The following is a 12,394-nucleotide window of genomic DNA, read 5'->3' as shown; positions in this document are numbered from 1 at the left end:
CACCATTGGCGTAGAAGGTAGCGTGGTATACAAACGTGTTTCTTTTTTTGCAGTGTAAAAAGTTCAAAACTTTAGGTTAAAAATGGAAATAACAATGAAGAACAATGAAATAATGATTTTAACTAAACTTGAAGAACACAAAAAAGCATACTTAAAAAACATAAAAAAGGAATACTTAAAAATATTAGAAAATTTTCACAAAACAAAAAAATACTATGACAGTGAAGTAAATATATTATATAAAAAGACAGTAGAGTTAGAAAATCGATCAAGATGAAATAACTTTAGAATAGATGGATTACACGAAACACTAGGAGAATATTGGGATGATTGCAAAAAAGCGGTAACAGAGCTATTTAAAAAACAACTTAAAATAACAAGTAAAGTTGTGATTAAACGAGCTCATAGTATAGGTCAACACAAACATAACAAACCGAGAACAATCTTAACCGTTTAAAACTCTAAAATTTCCAATATATAAACAAATTTCTAAAAACAGTAAAGCATCTCAGAGAAACCGGCCTTATACATTAATGAAGACTTTGCTCCAGAAACAACTGAAGACCGAAGAAAGCTTTGGGAAAAACAGGGGCGGATCCAGGAAATTATTTGGGTACATCTGATTTTTTTAAATAACCTCTAATCCCCTCCCACCTTTAAGAGTGGATTGGAGGAATTGCAAAAATCAAGCAAATAACTTATATATATATATATATATATATATATATATATATATATATATATATATATATATATATATATATATATAAATATATATACATATATATATAAATATATATATATATAAATATATATACATATATATATATAAATATATATATACAAATATATATATATATATATAAATATATGTATATGTATATATATATACATATACATATATATATATATATATATATATATATATATATATATATATATATATATATATATATATATATATATTCTATATATATATGCATAAATATTTATATATATACATAAATATATATAAATATATTTATATATATAAATATATATATATATATATATATATATATGTATTTATATATGAATATATATATATATAAATATATATATATATATATATATATATATATATATATGTATATGTATATATATACATATATATATTTATATATATATACATAAATATATATATATATATATATATATATATATATATATAAATATATATATATATATATATATATATATATATATATATATATATATGATGAGTCTTTATTGATGAAACACTGTCAGAGTTGTTAGTCCTTAGTCTTGCCTTAAAGTTTTGGCCTTGATTGATTCGGCCTACTAAAAAAGTATTTAAATTTAAGGAATAAAAGTTTTCATTCTTTATTTTTATGCATTTTTGTTTTCGGCTTTCATATATATCTATATAAGTATATTTTTTTATTAACTTCGTTAAGTTCTGCTTATAACCTTGGTCTATTTTTACAACATGTGATTTTATTGTCATAGGACTTGCTACCTACAGTTTTGTTAATAGTTGGCCTTAACGTAAGGTAAAAATTTATGTCTTTGGTCTTGAAAATGTTTGCGTAGGCTTTTGCTTTAAAACTCTCACTCTTGGCCTTGACCTTAAAACTCCTGGCCTTGTCCTTGTAACTTTTGGCCTTGGTCTTGTTCTTGTAACATGTGGTCTTGGCCTTGCTTCTTTTGGCCTTGTTAACTACTCTTTAAAAGTTATTCTATTAAGAGTCTTTCTGCACTTAAAAATGTGCAAGGTTTTCACCGGGATAAAAATTATATATTTACATATTATTTACAAATCTATTATTAAAAATTATATTTTCAATTTACACATTGCAAAATTTTATATTTATAATGTAACCAGAATATTATAAAAGAACACAAATTATAATAAAATATTTTTGTTTAAAAAAAGTAATATTTAAAATCTTCATATAATTAAATCTTGCTGATAAATATATAAAATCTGAAAAAAAGCATTTCAAAAAAATAAAAACCTTTGGTAATATAATACTTACAACATAACATTTTATATATTAAGAATGATAACGCTAAATCGGTGTTGTTGGCACTGTACATATAATTATATTACATATAATTTTTCTGGTGCCAAAATGAATAATATTTACGCTCACATTTATATGAAGTTAATGGAAAAGTAGCAAGTAAATTTTACAAGCAGGAAAATTTATCACTTTTAACAACTCATAAAAAAATTGAACTTCTGAAATCATTTTTGTAGAAATTAGCACAAAGTTCTTGAAAAGTATTCAAAACAAAAGTAAACTTTTTCCACCCAACCTGTTCTGAAAAAGTATTTTAATTGTTTTTTTAACAGCCAACGGAATTTAATATGCTCCTCTAACATTTGTTTCTTGGTAGGTTAAAGTTTAAAAAGTATGATACCTCATTAAAGTGTGCCAAAAGATACTTGACATATTGGACTTTATATTAGGCACAAATAGCTAAATCAAGTCTGTGACTATTGTAATGAGCAGCTTTTTTTATTCAGATTTAAAATATCATGAATTGCATAGGGAATTTATATATTGGTGCTGGAGCAATTGATGGTCCCACTAAAGGTTTGTCCTCTTACAAACCTATAGTGTGACCATCAATTACTCCAGCACCATCATATCAATGCCCTCTGCAATTCATGATGTATAAAGAAGAATCTGAAATACTTTTTAACAAAATATAAAACAATCGTTAATTAGTAACACCATTTGTGCAAAAAACCGATAAACTCCCTTATTGAAGTTAGAATTAACGAACCATATAATTAATAATAGTTGTTCTTTACTTTAACTGTCAGAAGCTTCATCAGCAAAAATAGAAAAATATTAAATCTTTTATTATTTGGCATTAATAACTTCTCCAAAACACTTTTTTACTTGATGATATGGTGCCTTAGATATGTATAAAGCATTTTTTTGATAATATCTAAGTTAATCTTAAAGAATTTTAAAATATGGCACCCCGTTGCCATGGCAACACCATAACCAAGGAAAAAAGTAAAAATAGCTCCTTCTCCCTGGCAAAAATTACAGATAATCAGAATGATATGTTGATACTTTTAGTAGAATGATAGATCTATGCAATAAGCAGACAGTTTTTTCAAATAACTTTTCTGTAAGGTGGTAGACATGTTTGATTTTGGAACTCATTTTTAGCACTAAAACAATACACATTTTCTAAAATTTCTTTTGTTTTAATGTTTTGAAAAATTTGTCTGTACATTGTATACATCTTTATATAATGAACATTTCCAGAAAATTTCGTATCAAGCGGTTTTTGAGATATTTTTGCCAGAATATTAACAAACTGTGTTCTGTGAAAAAAAAAAAAAAATTTAAACAAAATTATTAAAAAAACATATTATTAGTTTTTAATCATGGACAAATTTCTTTTTACTCAAGTTTAGTATTTTTTTTTTGCACGCTAAACATTCCTTTCTTGATGATATTTTTCTTTTATACTTTTATACCTGATGAATTTTTTTCAGTTCAAGTACTTGTAATAAAAAAGGTATGCTGGTATCATGGTATGCTGTTCTGGTATCATTTAAATTCCTAAACTATTAGACTTAATTCTATATTACAGTCTAAAATTACAGTAAGGATATAAATTTTAGAGTTGTCCGTTTATTTTAACTTTGGCAATGGAAATTTTAACAATGGAAATTTGTGAAACAGATTTAATAAAAGGTCGTCAAGGTGATTATTATTTTGTAAAAAAAGTTTATTAAACATATATATTTATTAATAATATATAATTAATGTTAATGTTAATATAAATAATGTTGTAAAAATATTTTTTTAGAACTACTAAAAAAAATGAAGTTTACAGAAGCAGATTTAGATCAACTTAAGGACGCTTTACAAAAAAATTACAAACGTTATCCAGCAACTTTAGAAAAAATAAGCAAATAAGCTTTGGCATAAGCATCCTACCAAATTGATTTACAATAAGGAAATCTAAATATGCATTTTGAATCATAGGGTTTTGAAACATGGTTTTTGAAATATTAGAAAAAACTTTTTACACAACTTCAAGAAAAAAAGCAAAAAAAGGGAGTTCAAAAACACCTATATAATTATACAAAAATTTCATTTATTTAAAAAAAATACTGATTTTCAAAAAAGGTTTTCACCATTTAGTTCCTTAATATATCTTTTTTGAAATTAGTCAAAAAAAAAAACTTCTGAAAAATTTATAATTTTGAGAGGTTTTCCCCCTTAATGATTTTTGTGACGTAGATACGCGAATCTTTCAAATAAATAATTTTGATTCGCCTGATTTCGACATTAAAAATTTTAAAACTGAACTCAAAACTTTTAAAAGTAATTTTATGGCAATACGCATAAATATAAGAAGTATAAATAAAAATTTTGATAAACTAAAACATTTCTTAATCGATTGCGATTACTCATTCATTATGATTTGCCTGACAGAAACTTGGTGCTCTGATGAATCAATTCAAAAAAATTCTAACTTTCAAGTTTCAAACTATAAATTAATATCTTCTGAAAGGAAAGCAGACAAAAGTAGGGGAGGGATTGCAACTTATATTCGAAATGATCAAGTGATAAAAGTAAGAAAAGACCTTTCGATTTCTAATTCTGCTAGTAAGAACTTCACAATAGAAATAACCAACACTAAAAATAAAAATATTTTAGTATCTACCTGTTATCGACCACCTGAAGGTGATATAAAAAAATTTTCAAACTACTTGGAAGATATCTTTCTTAATATTAATAGAGAACAAAAAAAACTATTCTTCATAGGCGATTTAAATATAGATTGTTAAAAATACCAAGAGTATGCGACCACTAAAGTTTTTCAAACAACATGTTTCAACATTGCATCTTTTCGATTATCAACAAACCTACTCGAATAACCCTAAATTCAATTTCTGCAATAGAAAACATCCTGACAAACGCGTTTTTAGATTACTCTTTAAAAACAAGCATAGTTAAAACTGATATTTCAAACCACTTCCAAATTTACTTTTCAATAAATCAAGATACAATAATAAAAAACAATTCTAAAACCAAAATTTATAAAAGAAAAATTATTACAATTTCTATTCAAAAATTTAAAGACATACTATCAGTAGTAGATTGGGAACAAGTATATAAAGAATACAACCTTGAGGATAAATACTCCGCATATAATACATTTATAGATATTTTCCTAAAACATTATAATAATTCTCCCATCAAAGAAAAAATATTTTATTATGGATTACTAGTGGAATTAAAAAATCCTCTAAAACAAAACAAAAACTCTACATAAGATATTTAAAAAACAGAAATGAAGTCAACTTATTTACAAGCAATACAAAAATCTTTTTGAAAAAAATGACAAAAAACTCTAAATAAAAATATACTACTCAAAACTACTTTAAAATACTAATGGTGATATTAAAAAATCATGGAACATCATGAGAGAAATAAATTTTTAATCTATATCTTTAATGTATATCTTTAACCTCTCATTAAAAAATGGAGTTTTTCCTGACCGCCTAAAATTAGCACGCGTAGTTCCAGAATTTAAAAGCGGAGATGACTTGACTTTTTCTAACTACAGACCCATCTCCATACTCCCATGCTTCTCAAAAATATTGGAGCGCATAATGTATAATAGACTCTTTACATACTTTCAAAATCATAACATCCTCTACAATAACCAATACGGATTTAAAAAAGGCCACTCAACTGAACATGCTGTAATAAAATTAGTTAAAGAAATTTTAAGTGGCTTCGACAAAAACAAACACACCCTTGGAGTATTTATCGACCTTTCAAAGGCTTTCAATACAGTGGACCACGAGATCCTTCTATAAAAACTTTATAATTATGGTATAAAAAATAAAAATTTAAAATGGTTCAGTTGCTATCTAAAAAACCGTAAACAAGCCTTATTTTACAATTAAACATACACTCCCCTTGAAATCGTCACATGTGGTGTTCCCCAGGGGTCTATTCTAGGACCTCTGCTTTTCCTAATCTATATAAATGACATATTTTTATCTTCCAGTATATTGAACTTCATTCTTTTTGCAGATGACACTCAAGCTTTCTATACCCACTCTAACATTACTATACTTTTTAATACAGTAAATCAGGAACTTGAAGAGTTGAGCAATTGGTTTAAAGCAAACAAACTTTCTGTCAACATTGAGAAAAGTAATTATATCTTTTTCACAAAACCATACAATTCAGACAAACTACCATTAAAACTTTCAGATATTCTATTAGACAAAGTTAGACTAAATCGAGCGTTCTCAGTTAAATTTCGTATTAAACATATTAGCTGGAAAGACCACATTAATATATTAAAAAACAAAATATCTAAAAACATTGGAATTATGCATAAAACCAGATATATTTTAAATAATGCATGCCTTAAAAGTTTTTATTTTGCATACATACATAGCTATATTAACTACTGCAATATTGCCTGGGCTAGTACCTACCAATCAAAACTAGATTTAATATATAAAAAGCAGAAACAAGCATGCCGTATATTAACAAACGCTAATAGAAATGCCAATTCTAAACGTTTAATGAAGGAACTGAGAGTTCTTAATATCTATGAACAAAATATCTATTGCATTCTTCAGTTCATGTTTAAACTCAAAAATGATCTGGTCCCTGAAGTCTTCCATAACTTTTTTCGCCTTATTAATCACAAATATCAAACAAAATACTCTATCAAGAACTACTATATTCCGAAAACCTCTTTAAGACAATCTAAATTCTCAATATCCAGCCGAGGACCCCAATTGTGGAACTCATTTCTAACAAACAAAATAAAAACGATAAACTCATTCCAACATTTTAAATGCGTTGTAAAACAACAGCTACTAGGCCTCAACATTAATGAAACAATCTCTATTTTTAAAATTTTTTCTTATTTTAAAAATTTTTCCTTTTTCAATTTAAATCTTCACTTTTTCTTGAAATTCTATTATATTACTTGCTTGGTTATTTAATGATGTTCATTGTAAAAAAAGTAAAAAAAAAAAAAAAAATTCTATTTATTATAAATATTTTATTATACTTGTATATGGTTTATATTTTTGTTATACTTTGTCAACGACAAAAATGGGGCAAGATGATAAGACTATTGTCTTCTACTGCTCCAGTCATATATTTCACGGTAAAATGTTGTACAAACTTATATTAAAAATGACGAATATATATAAAAACAAAAACAAAACAAAAAAAAAATGGGACAAAGAATACCAAAGCAAACACTTTAACTGATAAAATTGTTGTGGACAAAACAGTATACAACGATAAAAGTACTATTGCCGAACATTTCAACAGTTTCTTTGCAAACACCGGGCCTAACATGGCTTCCAAAACTCAATGCCCAAATACCTATTTTGAAACCTACATAACAGATCTACATAGCGAACTAAAATTTAATGGTCTAAGTTATGATGAACTCGATGGTGCAAAATACTCTCTGAAAATTAACAAAGCACCAGAGATTGATGAGATTTGTTGCAAAGTTGTAAAAAGTGTCGTCCCGGTGATACATAAACCCATATTCGAAATTTTTAAGTCTTCAATTACAACAGGAACTGTTCCAGACAAATTAAAAACTGTAAAAGTTGTACCAATATTTAAAACCGGAGAGTCCTTTTCATTGGATAACTACAGACCCATCTCAATCCCTACAATACGAATAGTTTACAGTAAACTATATAAATACTTAACTAATAACAATATCTTGAATAAAGAATAATTCGGATTTCAAAAGCAACGTTCAACCGAACATGCGATATTAGATCTTGTAAATAAGATAAATGACTTTTTTGATAATAACAAATTCGTTTTAGGAATCTTTATTGACCTATCAAGAGCATTTGATACTGTTGATCATGCTATATTACTTAAAAAGAAATATGGATTTAAAAATGCTACTTTACAATGGTTTAAGAGCTTTTTTATCAACAGACTACAATTTGTTATTACAGATAAAAATATCCATTCAAAGTTGTTTAAAGTTAAATGCGGATTCCCTAAGGTTCCATTCTAGCTTCTATTCTCTTCTTGCTATACACCAATGATCTTCCAAAAGTCTCAAACAAACTCGATGCGATAATAAATTAGTATCTTCTACAAACTAATGTTTGCAGATACTACTAATTTATTTTATTCATCTACTTCTATCAAAACTCTTTGAAACTGCAAGTATTGAACTTGAAAAATCTAATACTTGGTTTAAATCTCACAAGTTATCATTGAATACAGAAAAAACCAGTTACATTTTATTTAAACCAACTACATTCTGTTTTAATCAAAGAAAAAAATTTATACCAAATTAATTATCATTTCTAAAAATAGAAAATAAAATTATCGAAAGAACCAAAGCAACAAAATTTTTAGCGATATTTATCGATGAGATTGTTTCATGGAAAGCCCACATAAACTTTTTGAATACTAAAAAAAGAAACAAAATTTGTATGCCTTACAAAGCTAGACCAGTATTGCCCCAAAAAATCTAAAGCAACTTCATTTCTTTTTCATTCAAACCTATTATGCGTATGGTAATATAGCATGGGCAAGTACCCATAGATCCAACCTAGTGGCACTCTATCGACATCATGCTGCAAAAATAGTATTTAATAAAGATAAGTTTACTCATGCTGAACCTTGGCTAAAACTTCTTAATGCACTAAACGTTTACAAAATTAATATCTATCAAAATTTATCGTTCATGCTTAAATATAAACTTCTACTTCTGCCATCATTTTTCAAAAGTAATTTTTAAATGCAATAGAAATAGATATGATACTCGAGGAAAAGGAAATTTTATTTTCCTATTCCTCGAAACTCTATCTTCGTATCATGGCTCTCACGTAAGAGCCGCGATAAAAAAATAGTTTATATTAAGTATAACAATGAGACTTTGCCAAACTGAAAATTATAAAAAAATTAAGTATACAAAAATATCGCAATTGAAACTTCCAACCAATTAATATATAAACAAGTTAACAGTTATCAAGTTTCTTCATTTTAACACCTTCAAATTTTAAGAATAGTATGATTATAAATACCTGTATAATTAAGTAAATGCTTTTTATAAAGTTTTTAGGCAAACTTTTTAGCTACTATTAACATTCGCCTAACAGTAATCGAGCAGACGTGAATGTCATTTATAGCTAAATCATTCATCTGATGGTCACTTGTCTTTTTGGGATTTTTGATTCTCTCCTACATCAGCTATCGATCGTCTAATATACATATACATATATATATATATATATATATATATATATATATATATATATATATATATATATATATATATATATATATATATATATATATATATATATATATAATACGCATACTTTAATGAGTGTTTATATCAAGTGAAAAATAATTCAAAGTTAGAAGAGTTATGAGAGCCTGAAAAATACTTTGAGTTGATATCGTAACGGTGCACAGTGGCTCAAAGAGGTCGGAAAACGGCCAAAACTATTTTTCCAAAAGAATTTTTACTTTAAATTTTATTTGTGCCAGTTTTTCAAAACAATTTTTTTCAAAACAATTTGAAATTTAATTATACCAACTTTTATTTTTCTATTTTTTCCGTGCTATAACCCTAGTTAAATTAAAAATGGTAAGAAGATAAGCATAATAATAGCTTGACGTTTATAGACATTAAAGACAACGGAGCAGGTTTGTGCAACTAAATTATTCAGGAAGTTATTTAAATTGCTTCTGACAATCATATAAATATAAACAGGGAGGATAGGCACTTGAAGGCAATTTGAGATAACGTCTTTTATATTTTAAAAAAATGGCTTAAATTAAATAACTTTTGTGGTTTTTTTATTATGAAAAAATTAAATAATAAAATTTAAAAACATCCCAATTTTCTTTTAATTCGTTGCTCATAATAGATAGATTGACTTTTACGAATCTCAAAATTATGCCTCTTTCGGTATTTTCAGTCTGTAATAACAATTTGACTATGTATAAGAACTTAAGCAAAATTCGCAACATATTTTTGTTTCATACCTAGACACATAGCAGGGGGTGTTTAAGCACGTTAAAAAAGAAAACCGATTCATTTTTATTTAATTTATAGTAAACTACAGCCATTTTGATAGTTTAGAGTAATTTTTTACATTAAAAGGAATTTTTTCAAATTTTGGATTTTAGCCATTTTTTTTACCTTTCTGAATACTGTGCGCCGTTCAATCTTGTAGAAAAAAAACTTTAGGTACGAAATTGTTGCTTTTAAAAAGAACTTTTCGATAGAAAAGATTCATCAATCGAGAAAAACTATCAATCGAGAAAAACTATCAATCGAGAAAAACTATCAATCGAGAAAAACTATCAATCGAGAAAAACTATCGGTTGATAAAAATAGGTGTATTGAAACTTTGTTTTTCTACAATATGTATTTTACATTTAGAATTGGAAAACGAGATAAAATTGTTCCTCAAAGAATTGATGGAAATCGACATTAAAAACAAAGACGGTTAACTAAGAAAGTTCAAGATTAATTTAAGCGGAAATTTCAAAAAATGGTTAACATTAATTCGATCTCAATATTTGATGTAATATCGCAAAATTTTCTTCGCTTTGTCAATTTGTATTGATTTATTGCCCGTTTCTAAAATTGTAATTCTATATATATATATATATATATATATATATATATATATATATATATATATATATATATATATATATATATATATATATATATATATATATATATACACACATGTATACACATTGAAATTATGCTGATATTTTTACCATTCATTAAGCTTTCCTTGTTAATTTTGAATTTTTATTTTAATTTCAACTAAGAATAGATTAATTTTTTATTATTAGTTCAAAATAAACGTTTGCAACACAATTTAATATATTTTAATAGTTTTAATATTTTGTTTGTTTGTTTTTGTTTTTTACTATTGTACTCGCTCTCAATTTTTTTCTCTAAAATTAGACAATAGTTTATTTCTTGTTATTTTTTCTCATATTATATATTGAAATTTGTATTTTATAAATCAAAAATTATTTTTTTTTTCTTTCTATAAAGTGTACAACAAAACATACTCGGTCCATAAATACTGGCGTATTGCAGTTTCAGTCAAGTAGACAGCTAAAACTAACTAGACAACTAAAACTTTAAAAAAAATTAAGTATACAAAAAGATCGCAATTAAAAGCGGTTTCTTGATGACAAGACCACGTGGTCTTCTGCAAGTCTCTCCCGCGTTGTTTTAACAGCGTTACTTATTTATGTTTATTGTTTGAGCTAAATTTATTATTTGTACTGAAAAAGTTTCTATTACATGTGAGTCATTTTCTCATTCCGTCAACTCCGTTACTTAAATTTTGCCCTACAGCTATAAAAACGCAATTCTTGTACAAGTAACATAAAAAAACAGCACCGTGGGTAGTAATACTTATCGTTAATATAAAGTAGCATTTTATCGGATATTTCCAACTAAAATTTAAATTTTTTTGTGCACAATTGTTAATCAAAAATGTCCACTCCGTAGATGTCCTGCATCTAGGACTATATTGTTATACTCAATAATTTATTTTCTTTTGTATTAAAGCTAATCAGGGACATAATTTGGTGCTTTAGACATGCTAATATATGGTATTTTAATACATGTATTAATTTACACCTTATCCTGTTGTAGCTCTTGTCAAAAACTTGCTGTCCCCACATTTTTTGCCACTCCGTTATTACATTCTAAAATTGTCACAGGTTTGTAGTTTTTACATATTTGCTAATTAAAATAATGAAAAAAAGTCCAGTTCTATGGAATTTATTAACATTTAAAGTTATATCGTGCTGCAAGCATTATTTATATAAAATGAGAGCCTAATAACCTTATTTTAAAAACGATATTCTTATTCGAAGTCTACTCCGTTACGCTTTTTATTCCGTAAAATTACAAATTTTTATATGGCGCGTTTTAGTACTCTTTAAATCTTTTGGAAAATATAGCATTAAAAGATTTTAAAGATGTTTTCCAATGAGTAATAATGAGATATTATTGATTATGTATAATTTTGTCTACTCCGTTACTGCCAACACCGTGATTTCCTCTTAATAACGGAGTTGACAACAACATAACGGAGCTGACATCACGAAGATAAAAAAAATCAAAAGCTTTAAACTAAGCTATTTTCTGCATTAAATAAACACGTCAACCATTAGGAACTCGTGCTGAAATTCAGAAAGCGTTTCGGGACAGACAATTAGAAAAAAATGCAGACATATTTCGTGAAAAAGAACGCAAACGTTGGCATATGCGGCGTGAGCAGAAGAAGGTTAAAGGGATATCAGAATTATCAGAAAGAAAAAAACGAATT

The 12,394-nt window shown here is 26.2% G+C and overlaps 1 protein-coding gene across 1 annotated transcript in view; it reads left to right on the top strand.

Moving 5' to 3' along the window:
* The window catches only part of LOC136088824 (uncharacterized), a 34,447-nt gene extending 23,780 nt beyond the window's left edge, over positions 1-10,667 (top strand). Inside the window, exon 4 of the transcript XR_010642516.1 lies at positions 10,468-10,667. The gene's annotated coding sequence lies outside the window, so the exon portion shown is untranslated. The remainder of the gene's footprint in view (positions 1-10,467) is intronic.
* The last annotated feature ends 1,727 nt before the right edge of the window (positions 10,668-12,394 follow it).

This window comes from Hydra vulgaris, chromosome 12 (genome assembly GCF_038396675.1).
Source record: "Hydra vulgaris chromosome 12, alternate assembly HydraT2T_AEP".
NCBI classification, from domain to species: domain Eukaryota; kingdom Metazoa; phylum Cnidaria; class Hydrozoa; order Anthoathecata; family Hydridae; genus Hydra; species Hydra vulgaris.
The sequence above is the reverse complement of the archived record's forward strand: the minus strand, read 5'-3'. Positions and strand labels throughout refer to the sequence as shown.